The sequence below is a fragment of the Stegostoma tigrinum genome, chromosome 9 (genome assembly GCF_030684315.1).
Source record: "Stegostoma tigrinum isolate sSteTig4 chromosome 9, sSteTig4.hap1, whole genome shotgun sequence".
Lineage (NCBI taxonomy): Eukaryota > Metazoa > Chordata > Chondrichthyes > Orectolobiformes > Stegostomatidae > Stegostoma > Stegostoma tigrinum.
The window spans coordinates 48,554,068-48,573,402 of NC_081362.1; the positions used below are offsets into that span (position 1 = coordinate 48,554,068).

At 44.9% G+C, this 19,335-nt stretch overlaps 1 protein-coding gene and 1 long non-coding RNA gene across 5 annotated transcripts in view; one reads left to right on the forward strand and one right to left on the reverse strand.

Moving 5' to 3' along the window:
* LOC125454682 (uncharacterized) overlaps positions 1-19,335 on the forward strand; it is a 57,857-nt gene that overhangs the window by 36,451 nt on the left and 2,071 nt on the right. For 2 of the 3 annotated variants that reach the window (XR_009446149.1, XR_009446150.1), the window contains exon 4: positions 8,536-11,458. The exons of the other annotated variant lie outside the window; for it this stretch is intronic. This is a non-coding gene — a long non-coding RNA (uncharacterized LOC125454682). Of the gene's footprint in view, positions 1-8,535; positions 11,459-19,335 lie in introns of those variants that run through there. 3 annotated transcript variants of the gene reach the window in all.
* Positions 1-19,335, reverse strand: part of chac2 (ChaC, cation transport regulator homolog 2 (E. coli)) — a 49,914-nt gene that overhangs the window by 21,942 nt on the left and 8,637 nt on the right. The window lies entirely within an intron of this gene.

Here is a 19,335-nt window from a genome sequence, read left to right on the forward strand (position 1 = left end):
TTTTGCGAGCTATCTTGTTGATGTTTCGGGAAGTCCAATATCTACTGGTTTTCTTCTTATCCAGTCTGGTTAAGACCACCTCGAAAAACTCTAATGACTTAGTAGTACACAATTTTCCTTTCATGAAGCCATGCTGACTCTGCTGGATTAGATTATGATGTGCTAAATGTTCTACTCTGACTTTATTAACAGTTGATTCCAAACTTCTTCAAAAAATAGACACTTGGCTGATCAGCTTATACTTACCTGCATTTTGCGTCCCTCCTTTTTTGAAGAGGGGCTCACATTGGCAGTTTTCCAATCCTCTGGTACTTCTCCACAAACAAGGATTTTTGGAAAATTACAACCTGTGCATCTACTTTCTATTTAGCTACCGTTTTTAGGATCTTAGGATGCAAGCCACCAGGGGCAGGGGTCTTATTTGCCGTTACCCTCATTAGTGTGTCTAATACTACATTCTCTCGTAATGGTGGTAATGGGAACTGCAGATGCTGGAGAATCCAAGATAATGAAATGTGAGGCTGGATGAACACAGCAGGCCCAGCAGCATCTCAGGAGCACAAAAGCTGACGTTTCGGGCCTAGACCCTTCATCAGAGAGGGGGATGGGGTGAGGGTTCTGGAATAAATAGGAAGAGAGAGGAAGGCGGACCGAAGATGGAGAGAAAAGAAGATAGGTGGAGAGGAGAGTAAAGGTGGGGAGGTAGGGAGGGGATAGGTCAGTCCAGGGAAGATGGACAGGTCAAGGAGGTGGGGTGAGGTTAGTAGGTAGGAGATGGAGGTGCGGCTTGGGGTGGGAGGTAGGGATGGGTGAGAGGAAGAACAGGTTAGGGAGGCACCATTCTTTAGATGACATGTCCATCACGGGCCTCCTGCAGTGCCACAATGATGCCACCCGAAGGTTGCAGGAACAGCAACTCATATTCCGCTTGGGAACCCTGCAGTCCAATGGTATCAATGTGGACTTCACCAGCTTCAAAATCTCCCCTTCCCCCACCGCATTCCAAAACCAGCCCAGTTCGTCCCCTCCCCCCACTGCACCACACAACCAGCCCAGCTCTTCCCCTCCACCCACTGCATCACAAAACCAGTCCAACCTGTCTCTGCCTCCCTAACCTGTTCTTCCTCTCACCCATCCCTTCCTCCCACCCCAAGCCGCACCTCCATCTCCTACCTACTAACCTCATCCCACCTCCTTGACCTGTCCGTCTTCCCTGGACTGACCTATCCCCTCCCTACCTCCCCACCTATCTTCTTTTCTCTCCATCTTCAGTCCGCCTCCCCCTCTCTCCCTATTTATTCCAGAACCCTCACCCTATCCCCCTCTCTGATGAAGGGTCTAGGCCCGAAACGTCAGCTTTTGTGCTCCTGAGATGCTGCTGGGCCTGCTGTGTTCATCCAGTCTCACATTTCATTCTCTCGTAATGGTATTTGATTCTGCCCCCATATTCTTTAGTTGTGATGGGATGTTTGAAGTAGCTTCCACGGTAAAGACAAACGCAAAATATCCTTTTCAGTCCTCTGCCATTTCCTTGTCATCCATAACCGTTTTCCTAGATTCATTTAAGGGGCCTGTGTTCACTTTGACCTCACTCTCTCTCTCTCTTTTTAATATATGTAAAGAACAGTTAGTTTTTGTTTAAACATTCGTTGGTTGTTTGCGTTTAGTTATATTTTCTCAATCTTACCTTTTTAGTCCTCCTTTGCTAGATTCTGAATTTATCCTAGTGCCTGTCACTGACTTTGGCCCCCTCATATGCTTCTTTCAATTTAATATTCCCTAACTTCTTTAGCTATGATTGATTTATTCTTCTTTTAGAATCTTTCCTCCCTAAAGGGATATTATTTTTGCTGAGTCATAGTCTATCTCCTTAAATGTCCGCTACTGCTTACTTACTGTCATTCCTGTTAATCTATTTGCCCAATTCACTTTAGCCAACTCTATCCTCATTTCACTAATTCTTTTTGTCCAAGTTAAAACATAGCTGTTTCTGACCCAAGTTTATGACTCTCAAACCGAATATCAAATTCTATCATGCTATGATCACTGTGTCGTCAAGGATCTTTTACTCTCAGGTCATTTATTAAACCGTCTCATTCGCCATTACCAAATCAAAGATAGCCTGCTCCCTGATTGGCTCCTTGACACACTGATCCAGGAGACTATCCCTGATGGATTCTATAAATTTGTCAAAGCTACCCTCTCCAATTTCAATAACCCAATCAAAATGAATAAATAAAATTATTATTACTTTATTCCTTTTACATGCTCCTATTTGTTGATTTGTAGCCTTTCCATAGAGTGGCAACTATTTGCCAATCTGTATACTACTCCTACCAATGTCTTCTTATCCTTGCTGTTTTTTTTGAAAAAACATCTACCAGCCTAGATGGTGTCTTACAACGGTCGTCATTTCATTTCTTATCTTATTAACAAAGCTATCCCACCATTTTTTCCATCCCTCCTGTCTCTCAAAGGTCAAATAAATATCGCTGAATGTTAAACTCTCAGTTTTAATCTCCTAGTAACCATGTTCTGTAATAACTATGTGGTCAGACATTATCCTCAATTTGTGTAGCCAGTTCATCCACCTTATTCTAAAAGCTTTATTCATTAAGACAGATTCAATGACACCTTTCTTCCACATGTTTGTTTGTTCTATTATTGAATTTCCCTCTACTTTATACATATGCTGTTACCAGAAAACTAAAGGAAGGGACAATTAGCCCTTTCACTAACCTGGAATTCAACATTTGTCTTTACCTTTGATTTTATGATTTTACGTGCAACCAGACCCATGTGCCAGTATTTATGGTCTAGTCATGTGATTCGCCAGGACTACAGTTCCAACACAATTCAGATGCAGCCAGTCCCATCAGAACAGTTCCCCTCTTCCTTAGTGTTGATGTTATTGTCCCAAGAATTTAGACCCATTTTTCCCCCACCAATCTTTGAGTTATGTTTTTACTTCATTAGTCTTGTTAACCCTGTACCAATTAGCTCATGGCTTAGGTAGTAATATGGAAATTGTTACCTTTTTGGTTCTGCTTTTTAATTTAGCCCCCAGCTGCTCATATTCCCTCAGCACAGCTTCTTCCCTCTTTCTACCTCTATTTTTGGTATCTATGTGGAACAGGACAAATCGATCTTTCACCCCCAACTTCCAGTTTCTCTGCACCCTAGGTGACATATACTGAACCCAGGCAAGCAACTTAGCCTTGGGGACTATCAATCCTGGCCACAGTGTCTATTCCCCTGACTATACCAAAACTGATTACGAATACATTTCTGTTTTCTCTCCCCTCTTGAATGCCCTCTGTTATCATGGTGCTATGGTCAGTTTAATCATCCTTCCTACAGCTCCTGCTCTTGTCCACAAAAGGAGCATATATCTCAAACCTGTCAGATATACTCAAGGGCTGAAGTTCCTACAGCCCTGCTTCTTGGTTCCGTCTACCTTCCTTACTAGTTATTTTGGAGTCCTGCATTTTGAACCAATTTGATATCTCAGGATTTTGTGGTCTTGGGAGAGGTGCAGGAGTACATGAGTCTAGTCATGATCTTTGAAGGGATGAGGTACTGCAGAGCAGTGAGATATTTGGACAGGAATGAGGGAAGGCCATAGAAGCAACTACTCTTATGTTTGACAATTCTCATTAGTTGTTAGAGAGTGGGACTAATTGAGAGCAAACGTTAGTGCCAGCTTTCAAGAAATCAGCCACCTCTAGTTTAAAAAAAAACTCAATAGAAAATTTAGGCAACTCAAACAGGCAAATTGGTGAATGCTGACTGTTTAAGTCCTCAGAAATGAAGTTCAAAAACTTCATTCTGGCCTGAATGGATCTCTATACAAGCTCTAAAAAGAACTTAATAGACTGATAATAAAATGTGAGGCTGGATGAACACAGCAGGCCAAGCAGCATCTCAGGAGCACAAAAGCTGACGTTTCGGGCCTAGACCCTTCATCAGAGAGGGGTCTAGGCCCGAAACATCAGCTTTTGTGCTCCTGAGATGCTGCTTGGCCTGCTGTGTTCATCCAACCTCACATTTTATTATCTTGGAATTCTCCAGCATCTGCAGTTCCCATTATCTCTTAATAGACTGATAACTGGAAGCAGATTTCCCATTCCCTCTCCCTCTCTCTTCTACCCTGTTAAATGTTATAAATAAAGCATCAGGATCCCCAGATAACCTCAAGGATTAAGACACTGAAAGTGTACCTGCAATGGGTTCCTCATTCCACACCAATTTGAAAATCTGGCTGTTATGTCTTCCTTGAGTTAGCTTTCCAATTATCTTTGTATTGTCAAATATGAACAGAGGGTTACTATAGGCCAGTCAATCCTTTTATCCAAGCCATTAATATAGATTGGCAAATAATAAGAGGAGTCAGCAATGATCTGTGCCATCCTAGTTCCAGTTTCCCAGCTTGAAAAGGATTCATTTTCTGCTACACTGCTTCTTGTTATTTAACCAATCCTCCATCCATGCCAATATATTACACCCAACACCATATACTTATGCAAGATAATGAAATGTGCGGCTGGATGAACACAGCAGGCCCAGCAGCATCTCAGGAGCACAAAAGCTGACGTTTCAGGCCTAGACCCTTCATCAGAGAGGGGGATGGGGTGAGGGCTCCGGAACAAATAGGGAGAGAGGGGGAGGCGGACCAAAGATGGAGAGAAAAGAAGATAGGTGGAGAGGAGAGTATAGGTGGGGAGGTAGGGAGGGGATAGGTCAGTCCAGGGAAGACGGACAGGTCAAGGAGGTGGGATGAGGTTAGTAGGCAGGAGATGGAGGTGCGGCTTGGGGTGGGAGGAAGGGATGGGTGAGAGAAAGAACAGGTTAGGGAGGCAGAGGCAGGTTGGACTGGTTTTGGGATGCAGTGGGTGGAGGGGAAGAGCTGGGCTGGTTGTGTGGTGCAGTGGGGGGAGGGGACGAACTGGGCTGGTTTTGGGATGCGGTGGGGGAAGGGGAGATTTTGAAGCTGGTGAAGTCCACATTGATACCATTGGGCTGCAGGGTTCCCAAGCAGAATATGAGTTGCTGTTCCTGCAACCTTCGGGTGGCATCCTTGTGGCACTGCAGGAGGCCCATGATGGACATGTCATCTAAAGAATGGGAGGGGGAGTGGAAATGGTTTGCGACCGGGAGGTGCAGTTGTTTATTGCGAACCGAGCGGAGGTGGCTTGTTACATTGACAAATTTATTGGAGTTCTTTGACAGACAACATTTTCCTTTCCAAAAATCAATTAATTTAATATACAATAAAAAATCTGAACGTCCTACACAGCCCTAAATGACAAAGTTTGGCATTTTCCAATGGTATATGTTAAGTTATCTGGCCTATAGTATCCTGCCTTCTTTCTCCCACTTTCTTGAATTGGGGTTTTACATTTGCAGTTTACCAATTTGCTGGGATCTTTCTAAAATGAAAGGAATTTTAAGTTTCTTCTCTTTTTCCCCCTGATTTTCCACTATGCTTGGGATGCGATCAGCATCTTATCCAGTGAAATAAGACACAAAGTATTTGTCCATAGTTTCTGCTAGTCCTTTGTTTCACATTGTTAATTCTCTTTTCTTACCTTTGAAGGGACTACTGTTACTTCTGCTCCTCTCTGGTAATACATTTCTTGAAGCTTGTACTTTTTTTTCCATATGTCTGCTAATTCATACTTATGTTCTAATGTTATCCTTTTAGTCATCTTTTACTAGTTTCTTAAAGCTTTACAATGTTTAGTGTATTAATCTCTGCAGCATTAGTAAATGTAATACTACCAGGCACATACTTTAAAAAAAATAAACTATATCCATTTATTTCTATTTGTCATATCAATTCATGTTTGTTAATGAACATTTTGGACATTCAGTCCCTTAAATTCTGACATCGTATCCTTTTCTAATTTTATTTGCTGATTTGTATACTCTGTCATTTTCTCTCTCATGCTAGTTATCATTACCCATATTGATATCCTGCACTATTGCTTTGTCCTGTCTGGTAGATAGTTTTAATCAACTTGTTCAGACACTATCATATATCCAGGAAAGACATAACTTAAACCCAGTCTTCTTGGGCCAGAATTACTTATTGTACTCGCTGAAATTTAAATAAAAATCTCAGATAACCAATGCATTTCATTTCCTGCTGGCTTTGAGATCAATAGTACCATGGTTACTTCACTGCTTACTGCAAAAATCAGGCCAAGGACTAAAAGTGTGATTTTCTTATTTTCCATTCATACCCATTACCACAAGGCTACCTCACCCAGCTGATTTCAAATCTCCAAACCCAAAGAAAATTTAAGAGATAAAAGTCAGCCAAAAATATGAAGATGCAAACCATTGTCAAATTAGCCAAGCACTCAGCAGCTGTTGGAAGCCTAGTCAGTTTGTCATATACTTTTGACATTTGAGATGCATCACTCCCTTATTACTTTTCATATTTATTGGCAATTACTTGTTAATAAGTATGATTGTTCACCTAAGTTCTGTATCACTGTCATGAGTTCTGTGGGTCTTTGTTTGATCCCAGAGTTCCATCTCTGACTACACATCTGGCAGGCTTTTCGTGGAGGTGTAAGGGGTCCTAGGCCTTTATCTCATTGGCATTCCTTGCTCTGGTTCTTTTTCTGTACTTCTTATTGATTTGGTGTTCTCAGAGAATTGTGCCCCTTCATACAGGAGCTTCCCTCCAAGTTGGCTTCTTCTGAATGAGGGTCTCTTGTGTGTTGCTATCTATGTGGCATTTCTTCAGGAAAGCCTTGCTTGGTACTCTACTTTAAGTGTCGTAAGGATCATGACTGCCTAAGTGTTAATCCTTAATGCCACAGATGAGTCCAAAGAAAGCTTCTACTTCATCTTGGACACTAGTCCCGTCAACATCCCTAAGGAAGATACTTGTATCTTCAACATCAGAATTGGAAAAGAAACATCAGAAAGGACAGAGTTGGAAACTGCAACTCCAGTTAGATTCTCCTTCTTCTTGCCAATTATGCAGAACACCAGCTGGTCATCACCAATACACTGTTCCACCAAAAAGTCACTTTCAAGACACCCTGGAGGTATCAACGAGCAAAGCACTGGCACATAATCATCTACATCATCATTTGGTTCGAAGATACAGAAGATGTCCTCATTAACAAAACAACCACCCAGTTCAACTGCTGGACAGATCACCAGCTCATCGATGCCCAAACGCCACCAGAAGTAACTGAAGACAAAGAAACAGATTAAAACAAAAATAAGGTCAATGTCGAACTGCTTCAAGATCTAATCAGACAAGCGAATCTCCAACAAATGTCTTCATCAAAATCTCCAAAGACCTAGTTTTGCTGGAGTGCAGAAACCTTGGAAGAGCTGAAAACAGCCATTATCTTGTGCTGTCAAGAAATCATCGGCTTCGAGACCAGGAAACACCAAGACTGGTTTGAGACAATGACCACATTATCTAAATCTCATCGGCAAGAACAGGAAAGCTCGCTATGCCTGGCAAAAACAAGTGAGTCAAGGAAGAAAATGCAAATGACAGAAGTGGAGTTACAAAGAAGAATAAGGCAAATAAAGAACCAATGGTGGACTGAGAAACTGCAATGCCTTGCTGACAAGTACAACACCAGAGTTTATATAGTGCCTCCAAGGCATGTATAGACCTAACATCCTTGGCCTTAAATTGCTGCAGAAGGAACCCCTCTCAGAGACACAAGCTTCATCCTCCAATGGAGGGAATACTTCAAAGAACTCCTCAACCAGGATATCCTTGTCGACAAGGGTGCGTGTTTCAGGAAATCTCTCAGCTCCTCAATGATGATCTCGGACTTGCACCAATTATGGCAGATGTTGAAACCATTATTAGATACAGGGCAAATGGGAAAGCCACAGAAGACATTATTCAAGAGGGTTGGCATATTAGAACAGGGAAGTCTTACTACAATCGTACAAAGTGCTGGGGAGGCCACATCTGGAATACTGTGAGCAATTTTGGTCCCTTATTTAGGAAAATATATTGTTTAATTGGACGCAACTCAAAGAAGATTCACTGGGATGATACCCAGTGTGAAAGGATTGTCTTATGAACAAAGGCTAATAGGTTGGTATTTACTCCCGGGTTGGGCTAGGGCCAAACTCTGGAGTTCAGAGCAACGAGAGGTGATCTCATTGAGAGGCACAGGATACTTAAGGGGCTTGACAGGGTAAATGCTGAGAGGATGTTTCCCCTCATTTGAGAGGCTCGGACCAGATGGCACTGCCTCAGAATAAAGGGGTGATGATTTAAGACTGAGGTGAGGAAGAATTTCTTCTCTCAGTAGGTTGGCAGTCTTTGGAACTATTTGTTCAAGAGCACCATAGTGGCAGAATCCAAGTGTAACTTTAAGGCTGAGATAGCTAGATTCTTGATCAGTTGGGAATCAAGAATTATGGGGAAATGGCAGGAAAGTGGGCATAAGGAGTGTCAGATCAGACATAATACAATTGAACAACTGAGTAGGCTTGAGGGGCTAAATGGTCTAATGCTATTCCTTTTCCTTATGGCAGAGATTTTCAAATTTGCAGCAGAGCCTTACCTGTCATCTTCATAAACTATTACTGAAAATCTGACACAAGAGGAAATTCCTTCCAAGCTCAGCGATACTGCTATCACCACTGTCTTCAAGGAGACAAAATGGACAGTGGGAACTACCGAGGAACCCTCCTCCTCTCCATTGCCAGAAAAATCACTGCTTGAATCCTCGTGAGGCATTATCTCCAGTTTCTGAGGAAATCCTTCCTGAAAGCCAGTATGGCTTCCATCCAAACCATGGAACTATGGATGTGATTCTCACTGCCTGGCAACTCCAAGAGAAACACCAGGAATATCAATTAATCATTCTGCACGGCTTTCATTGACCTGACCAAGACCTTTGACTCAGTTAGTTGGAAAATGCTATGGAAGATCCTGTCAAAGGCCCGCTGTCCAGTAAAATGTATCAACATCCATTTCCTTCACAACAAGGAGTTGGCAATGATCAGCACTGATAGTAATAGGATGGAATCTTCCAGGGATGTGTTATTACCCCACCCTTTAATATTAACACTTTGCATATTTACATAGAGTCATACAGCCAGGAAACAGACCTGTCGGTCCAACCAGTCCAAGTAGAACATCATACCAAAGTCAACTAGTCCCATGTGCCTACTCCTGGCCTATATCCCTCCAAACTTTTCCTATTCACGTACCTATCCAAACATCTTTTAAACGTAAGATAATAAAATGTGAGGCTGGATGAACACAGCAGGCCAAGCAGCATCTCAGGAGCACAAAAGCTGACGTTTCGGGCCTAGACCCTTCATCAGAGAGTAAACGTTGTAGTTTTACCCACACCCATCACCTCCTTTTTGCACACGTGAACCACCCTCTCCGAGAAAGATTTTCCCCTCATGACTGTTTAAAAAATCTCTCTTCCTTAAAAAATATATCCCTAGGCTTGACATACCTCATCCTAAGGGGAAGACATCTACCATTAACTCTCTGTCTCTACCTCCCACTATTTTATAAAACTTCTGTCAGGTCGCATCTTGACCTCCTACGCTCCAGTTAAAAAAACAGTCCCAACCTATCTTTATAACTCAAACCTGCCATATAACCCTGGTAAATCTCTTCAGAACCCTCTCCAGCTTAATAATATCCTTTCTACAACTAGACACAGTATTCCAAAAAAAGTGGCCTCACCAATGTCCTGCACAATCTCAACATGACTTCCCAACTCCTATATTCAAAAGAACTGAGCAACGAAGGCAAGCATGCCAAAATACCTTTTTACCTTGTCTACATGTGATGCAAACTTCAAAGAATTATGTACCTGCAACCCTAAGTCCTTCTGTTCTACAACACGATCCAAGACCCTATCACTAACTGTATGAGCCCTGCCCCTGTCTGTTATACCAAAATGCAACACCTCACATTTATCCAGATTGAACTCCATCTGCCATTTTAAGCCCAATGACACATTTGATCAAGATTCCTTTGTAATCTTAGAAAACCTTCTTCACTGTTTACTTTGCCACCAGTTTTGGTGTCATCTGCAAACTTATTAATTATGCCTTCTGTATTCTCATCCAAATCATTTATAAAAGTGACAGAGGACCCAGAACCAATCCCTATGGAACACCACAGGTGGCAGACCTCCAGTCCAAAAAGTAACACTCCACTCTTTTAAAAACAAAGAGGCGTAAACATAAAACAAAACCCAAGACCCTCCAACACTGCCCTCGACAGATACTTCTGGGATAGGGTCAACACTAGGTGAAACAGAGCAAAGCTCTTGAAACAGAAAATAAAGCTGCCTTGACTTTATTTTCACTTAACAAAGACACATTACTTTAGGAAAAAACAAGCAAAAAACACAAATGGCTCTACATTCACTCTGTCCCACCAACTTTTTGATCCCCCAGGGGTTCAAAATAAAAAATCTCAAACAAAGTCACAGAAAATAAGTAATGAAACAAACAAATAACCAACTAAATAAATCAATCCCCTTTGCTCCATTCCCATCGAACACTCCTAGGACATGGACAACAATGGTTTAAGATCCAGACGAAGTTCACCTGCTAATTTCAACTAAAGGTAAAATTTGTCTCACACTAAACCTCATGAAGCGCATTTCAGTCAGGGCCAGTACAGGGTTAAAAATACAGGCCCCTTTAGCATTATCCAAGGCACTAAACTGAAAACAAACAATTCCAAAAGGCAAAATGGAAACTTATACTACAGAGACAATTAACTAAATCAGACTATCATTATTCAGGCTGATAATTCACTCCAATCCCAATGGTGCCTAGCAGTCTCAAAAGGCCTTGACCATGACAGTGAACACTGCGTGCACCCTCTCCAGAGACACCCAAGCATGGACGTAACCACAAAGAGGGCAGACAGTCAGGAATGAGCCCCTCTTTGGCCTGCTGATGGCCATCCTGGCCAGGCCCAGGAGCAAAGCCATGAGAGGGTATACAGACTTGTCCACCCCTCGCCGCAGTGCGGGGCTGAAGTGCAACCAAAGTTTTAACAGCAACCCCTTCAAAAAACCTAGAGGGACTACAGATGAATGCACTTGACATATCAGTGGAATACCATCACCTCCAGGCCACAGAACATGCCTGTGGACACACATCCAGTAAACTTGCTCAGTTGTCAACTGCACGGAAGCACCACGTGCAGAACCCTTCACCCCAGAGGGGATGATCCCTTCGCAGAGGGCCCTCCACCGGGGATCTCCACTGCTGGAAGGCAAAATGTTATCTCGAGGCATGTCTGGAACGTAGAACATAACAGCACAGTACAGGCCCTTGATGTTGTGCCAACCTGTCATACCAATCTCAAGCCCATCTAACCTACACTATTCCATGTACGTCCATATGCTTATCCAATGACGTCTTAAATGTACTTAAAGTTGGCGAATCTACTACCGTTGCAGGCAAAGCGTTCCATTCCCTTACTACTCTGAGCATCCCTTACTACTCTGAGCAAAGAAACTACCTCTGACATCTGTCCTATATCTTTCACCCCTCAATTTAAAGCTATGCCCCCTCATGCTCGCCGTCACCATCCTCGGAAAAAGGCTCTCCCTATCCACCCGATCTTACCCTCTGATTATTTTATATGTTTCAATTAAGTCACCTCTCAACCTTCTTCTCTCTAATGAAAACAGCCTCAAGTCCCTCAGCCTTTCCTCGTAAGACCTTCCCTCCATACCAGGCAATATCCCAGTAAATGTCCTCTGCACCCTTTCCAAAGCTTCCACATCCTTCTTATAATGCGGTGACCAGAACTGTACACAAAACGCCAAGTGCGGCCACACCAGAGTTTTGTACAGTTGCAGCATAACCTCTCGGTTCCGGAACTTAACCCCTCTATTACTAAAAGCTAGAAACTGTATGCCTTCTTAACAGCCCTGTCAACCTGGGTGGCAACTTTCAAGGATCTGTGTACATGGACACCAAGATCTCTCTGCTCATCTACACTACTAAGAATCTTACCATTAGGCCAGTACTTTGCCTTCCGGTTACTCCTACCAAAGTGCATCACCTCACACTTGTCTGCATTAAACTCCATTTGCCACCTCTCAGCCAAGCTCTGCAGCTTATCTATGTCTCTCTGCAACCTACAGCATCCTTCGTCACTATCCACAACTCCACTGACCTTTGTATCGTCTGCAAATTTACTAACCTATCCTTCTATGCCCTCATCCAGGTCATTTACGAAAATGACAAACAGCAGTGGACCCAACACCGACCCTTGCTGTACACCTGGACAGGAGATGAAGGCACAGCAGCAGACACTGTGCAGCATCAACCTGTACAAATAGCGCTTCAATGATGCTCGAAAGGTCATCGGGACATTAGAGATGGTACAGATTGTGGGGCACCATGTCACAAAGGAGGGTCTGTGGCATGGGGCCGGTGTCGAGTTCTGGATGGGCAGGGGTCAATTTGTCCGGAAGCCCACAGCATACCTGAGTTGAGCTGAGTGCACTCGTGGTTTCAGGGCTGAATGCCTCATCTGTTATGCTCCAGATGGCTCAGATCACAAAGTGGTACACCAAGATTGACTGACGCCCTCGCAGACAACCCATGCTGGACTTATCTAGCCCACTCTTTACTCTGGTCAACCTTGCATCCCAAGCTCTCTCTTCCCTGTTCCCGAGCAGTGGTCCTGATGAGAGGTGCCACTCCCATAGGGGAAGAGCTCCGGTGCAAGCTGACCGTGTTGCAGACTGCGTTCAAGTCCAGATAGAAGACTGGCAATTTCTGGAAGACGACATGCAGACCACTCCACCAACAAGAATTGCATGTCATAGTGGAGGCCGGGCCCTGACGGAAAAAGATGTCATCAGGGTGCACAACCTTGGAGGTGGCTCAATGTCAAAAGGTATAGTGGCAGGGTCTGAAGGTGAAAGTTGCTACTGGTGTGCCTGAGCACCCTCCTCAAGCAGGAGACTCTGAACTGCAGCAGTGACCCAATGTTGTCTCTTGTGGCAGAAATCCTTGACAAGCTTTTCCTGGATGGCAGTGACAAAGCCGCCAGTGGCGGCTTGGGGGGGGGCTGAATTCCAAAATGACCAGCAGGTACCGTAACATGTCAGCCTCCAGCCGGTTTTATGCCCAACACTTATGCCCTGTAGGACAAGATCTAGAGCAGATCTGTCCAGCGTGCTAGGCAAGTGGTCAATTTAGTCTTCAACTTGTGCCATTTCGCTGGCCAGGATTCCTCAGAAAGGCAAAGATGGACTCCTAGATAGAGAAAGTGAGTGGTATTCCACGTGAAACACGGGAGCTGATCTGGCAGGGTGTCCATCCGCCATAGATCAACCAGAATTTCTGAACACTTGCTCCAGTTGATCCTTGTGGAGGGCACTGTAGAGTAGTCCTCCTGGCATTCGCACATCCTCCACAGGTCAGCAAGGTGTGTGAACATGAACAGCACATCGGTGGCTTATGCCACAGTAACCACCTCTAGCCCCGGCCTGCACAGAGCCAAACCTGAAAACCGCTTTCGCAAGAGACACAGGAATAGGTCCACAGAGAATAAAGCTGGCCAGACAGGGCGCAGCCTTGGCCCACTCTTCTCCCGAAGTCTAGGGACCCACTAACCATCATTAGACACTGTGGTGGTGTACAGAAGTCGGATGCAGGCAGCAGAGTGCACCCCAAACTTGAATGCTCGCAGAGTCCCAAGCAGGTACGTGTGATCCACTCTGTCAAACACGTTACCTGATCAAGGGAGAGAAAAGGTGCTCGACCGGCCTACCTCAGAATAACGGATAATGTTCCTGACCAGGTGGATGGTCTGGCCCGGGACAGTGTAGGACTGGTTTGGATTGATCATGTGGTCCAGCAAGGTGCCAAGGTGAATCAAAAGTGCCCTGGCAAAGATGTTGTAGTCCATGCTGAGGAGGGAGGCTTTAACAGTTCTTTAACAAATGGAGATGCCCTTTTTAGGCAAGAGAGCAACGATGGCCCTGCACCAATAAAGGGGCATCACTCTAGTCATGGTACATTCCTCCAGGACTCATGCAGTCACCCCCCCAGGGCATCTCAGAACACCATGAAGGACTCTACAGTCAACCTATACAGCCCAGGGGACTTGTGCCTGAAAAGACTGTTGAGGGCACAGTCAGCTCCAAGCTCAGAGGGGCCTCGAGCCTCTTGGCACACTTGGGGCTGACCTGCAGCAGGTGCTTCTAAAAACCTTTGCAATCTTCCTTGCTGGACTGATCCAGAGACAAAGCAGCCCTATAACAGTCCCTTTCTTGGGCCTTGATGCCCTCCAGATGAAGGAAAAGGGATCTGCCTTTAGCTAACAGCACAAGGAGTTCCTGGTGGACCCCATGCCTTTTATCCCACCAAGTAGAAGAGTGAACTGTGGTCAAGGTCCCGAAGGAACTGGACCCACAATCTCACGTAGGCATCCTAGAAGCCAGAGAGATGCAGATTCCGGAGCGCAGCTTTCTTCTCTTCCATATACCTCTCACAGGGCTGGGTCCACATTGGACTGCCGAGGTGTGACTCCACGCTGTGCACCTCCTTCGTCAAACCCTGGATTTTGGATTTCTGCCTCTTCGTCTACCCCCAAGGGTACTGCTGACAGAAGACACGGATCTAAGTCTTGCTCACATCCCACTGTAGCCTCAAGGAGGGGAACCTCTCCTGCCTCCTTTTTCAGCTGGTCCAGAAGTGACAAAATGAGTCCCAGAACCACTCATCCTCCAGCAGCAGGTTGTTAAAATGCCAGTACACCAACCACACCCTGCCACTGTATCGAACAACCACCGGTCAAACCAGGCTATGATTTGAAAACGGCACATGCCACATGGAGGCCTTTGGAGCACAGGAGACGTAAACCCCGGAAATGTAGAGGCATTCAATTCTGGACACTGACCCCAAGCCTCGGAAACACGAAGACAATGGAATCAGAATGGAGATTTCATGAGACATCTGTAAGTTAAAGGTTTTAACCAAGTCCCTCAGCTTCCCTACCGAAGCTGAGCTCTTCTGAATACTGCCATGCTCCTGTCTCTCGAGGATGCAACTGAAATCTCCCACTGAGAAGGATGACTTCGCCTTCACCAATGGAGTTAAGAAGAGTAGCTGCTTTCTTGTCTGCTCAGGTCCCATCCGAGGCAATATCTACATTCAAAGTGACGAACTGGGTCTCCAAAACGAACCCAGGGTTTGAGCAGATGGCCTGACACGTGCTCCTTGATGTGGTTTGTTCTGTGGTGCGCAGGTGTTTTGTTACCATTCTAGGCAACATCATAATGCGACATCTAATCAAAGCATTGGTGTTCTGCCCTGTTCAGAATTTATATAATCCTGTGGTGGGGTGGTTCTGGTCACTTCTGGTTCTGTTTCGCAGCAGCAGTTTGTATACTGGGTCAATTTCGGTGTGTTTGTTAATAGAGTCCCATGTTGAGAACCAGGCCTCTAGAAATTTCCTTGCATGTCTGTTGTTCACTTGTCCCAGGTGAACTGAAGACTTGCACTATCTGTGTATCGAGACAAATGAATATTGGTTGTGTCTTTACTGCCAGCTGGTGTTTGTGTATGCTGGTCGTCAGTTTCCTTCCCTTTGTCCAACGTAATGTTTATTGTACTCGCTGCGTGGGATTCTGTACATCACATTAGTCCTGTTTCCTGTCAGTATGGGGTCTTTAGTCTTTAATAGCAATTAATGCAGCATTGGCATAGGTTTGTGTGCAATCATGATCCTAGGCGGTCTAAGGAGTCTGGTTGTCACTTCCAATATATTTCTAATGTAGGGTAGAGTTACTGGTGTCTTCTGTTGTACCATGTCCTCTGTCACTTGTTTTGTAGGCATTGGCAGACGAAACTCCTCAGGAACTGGCTGGGGGGTAGGGGAGGGAGCGGTGATTAGAATGCAGAGTATGTAACCAAGCCCAGGTACAAATGACTGGGCTGCATGCTGGATGTTGTTTTACAGCACCCTACAGTTGCCATTGCCCTCTCCCAAACCAGGACCAATATCTACTATTTGTGTGAGGAGAGATGAAGGAAACAGAGGAAGTCCCGCAAGGCCTTGCCTGCTAATCTGTCTCAGGTAGTTGTGTCCTGACTGCCACCTAACCCACAGGTCCAAAACAATAGTTCCCCAATGCCCAGAGACAATAGTCACTGGCAGCAAATAAGCCGCAGTCAAAGTAATAAGGAGATGGCCCAGGCTCTGAATAGTTCCAGGACCCAGACTCCAAAGTACACACTCACTCACCACAAGTGTTCAGGCTCCAAGCAACTGACATCCAAGTCTGAATCCCCTGACTGAAATAGTAATCCAGGCTCCAGAAACAAGCCTCCTTGGCACTGGCCAAACAGAAATGCATGCCACCACACTCCTCAGGGCGACAGCAAGTCCCAAGCTCAAGTTCTTCCAGACAGGCAGTCCGACTACAGCACCCAATCCTCAGAAGCTTCTCCTGGTTCAGCAGGTGTGGTACAGCAGTTTTCAACTCACCAAGGAGAAATTCAGGCCACCAGGCTTCCAAATGCAGCAGCAACATAGAATCCCACGTTCGAGTGCCTCCAGGTAGGCAGGCTGCAACACCAGAGCCTCTAGGTTCTAGGCCTCAACCAGCTCCAGCTGTTCTCAGTTGCAACAAGTGTTTGTCATTTCAGCCTAAGTTCCAAGTACAGCAGCAGAGTGCAGACTCTCAATATACTGCCAGCTATAGGAAAGTAACCCGCCACCACAACTGTCTCCTGCTGTTAAGCCAATTATATATCCAATTGTCAAGCTCACCCTGAATCCCATGTAATCTAACTTCACTAATTAGTCTGCCACGCAAAACATTAGGCTTTACTGAAATCCCAATATACAAACTCTACTGCTATGCTATCAATCTGTTTGGTAACTTACTCAAAAAAAACTCAAGTCGAGTTTGAGACACACGACTTTTCTCACAGAAAACCATGCTGAATATCTGTAATCGGTATTTGCTTTTCTAAATGTCCATAGATCTTTTCATAAACACCTCCAACAATTCACCTACAACTGAAGTCAGGCCTAAGTCTTTAGTTCCCTGGTTTCTGCTTATAACCTTTCTTAAACAAGGGTAGAACATTAGCTACCCTCCAGTCATCAGCACCTCACCCATTGAGATGTTAATGGATAACATCCCATGTATTTTGATGCTCCTTATCTCCTCATACAGGGGTATGCGAACACTGTCTCAACTTCCTGCCCAAATAGGATTGGGTGTCAAACATACATCGGGGTGTGAAACATCTGTAAACACAAAAAGCATTAAGCTCTGTACTCTTTATGGCTCTACCCACACTGCCGCCTACCCGTTTATGCTGAAATGGCCAGGTCAGTGACCCTTGATCAAGCCAGGCAGTTGTCACCGCTTGAAATCACATCCTGTCATTATCATACACTTTGTGACGATCAAAGCTGTTTCCTGTTCTCGTAGCAGTGTGACCACACACTCGTGTGGTTTCAGACATAGTAATTGTTTTATGTATCTGTCAATTCCAAGCGTATAAAAGCAGGGGATTGTCCCCTGTTCAGACAGAATTGCTCACAACACTCAACACTCTGTGCCAGGTTGCGTACAGCGATCCTCAGCAGCTTGTACTTGCTTAATAATAAAAGATTGTGTTTTTGTGACCAAGTCAGTATCTTGCTCTTGCATCAGGTAGGTGAGGGTCACTGAAAAAACGAACCTAACATTTGGCGCTGAGGGCAGGGTTCCAACCCGTACAGCGGTCGTACATGGAGGACTGAATAAGTGATCATTCGAGTGTCAGTGACATGAGACAGACGGGCCCACAAGTTATGATTCACCTTGGTCTCTCTCACTAATATACCACTTGTGCAGCCCCTTGTTCTACGTGGCTCTGTACTGACTGAACCCTGAGATAACTCACGATCTTGTACACTGATTAACATCCGGGCATAGGATCAGAGTCCCCAGGTCAGTACAGATTGATAAACTAAATTCTGGGAGGTTAGAGTCCCCCTGGAATTCAGCAGGGAGGTTAGAGTCCTCCCTACTATCAGTGTCAGGAATTCAGAGGTTAGAGTCCTCCAATACCAGGGTTTGAGTCCCTGGAACATAGTACCTAAAGTAAAGGATAACTACAGTCAGTCTCAATCACCCTGCCTTAGACCGGTTGTTAAGAGGGGAAATCCCCCACGTGAAGGTCAGGACCCTGAAGTGGGCGTGGAGACCAAGGACACTGGACTAGTATATAGAGATAAATAAGAAGTTGAAGCATTAAAATGGTACAGATGTTGGATAAGTCGGGTACCAGAACCCCTTTGCATCGGCTATGTCAGGACGACCCCGAAAATGAAGAACAGTTCAGACGTCTGTCGGCATGCCTAAATAAGAAATTGGGAAATGAAATTTGGCCATTTGGGGGAACTTGGGGTGTAGACCAATGTATTAAAGCTGAAGAGGCCATTTGGAAATGAAATGCGGGAAGCAAATGTAAAGTTTTACTGTCATCCTGGAGGGAAAAAAAAGAGTGGAGGAGCTGATTGAGAAATCAAAGCTGGCCAGTTGGGTGGATAATGCTTGTACAAGAGGGATTAGTGCCTGTGATAATGAAAGGGAAAGGGTTAAACAAGAAGGGCTGCAAAGGGAAAGACGAAACAGAACAGGGATTAGAGTGGTAGGCTGAATTGATGAAAAAGAAAAATCGGAGGTACCTCCTGAACTATCTGTCTTGCCGATGTTGTTCCAAAGTAATGACATAGACGAGCAAGACGAGGAGGACTGGAGAAGGCACCCCTCTGCCCCACCGGGCATGCCCGTCCAGAATTCTTTGTATGTCCAAACCTTCTCCAGGTAATCCTTTCCCTAAATAATTGGCTATTATCAAATGCGTTGCCCATGCCTCTGAAGACTCTAGTTACTTAGGGCAACGCTCAGGCTGCCAAACAGACTGCTGCAGATCACACTTTTATTGTGCCCTCTATGAGCAATCAGGTGATAAATCACTTGCCTGCTTCGAACACAACGGGAATGCCAGATATTGTCACTGTTCAGCGCTGGCAGGGGGAACACCCCTGCCTCTGAAAAGGACATTTGGAAGGTGCATGGATGTTCGCATTCTATGTCGTCAGGCTTTTGAGTTACTCCAAATCCACCAAGTGCGTATACCTGATGCTTTGTTGTCTTTGCTCATTGATTATCTTCATTCTGATACCCACCTCAGCAAGGAGGGAATGAGTGGTATCATGCTCCATACCTGGTGGCACCCCTGACTGGCTGAGGCAGCCCAGTCTCGTATAGCATCATATTTGACATGCCAGCAAAACAATGTTGGCCGGGGGTG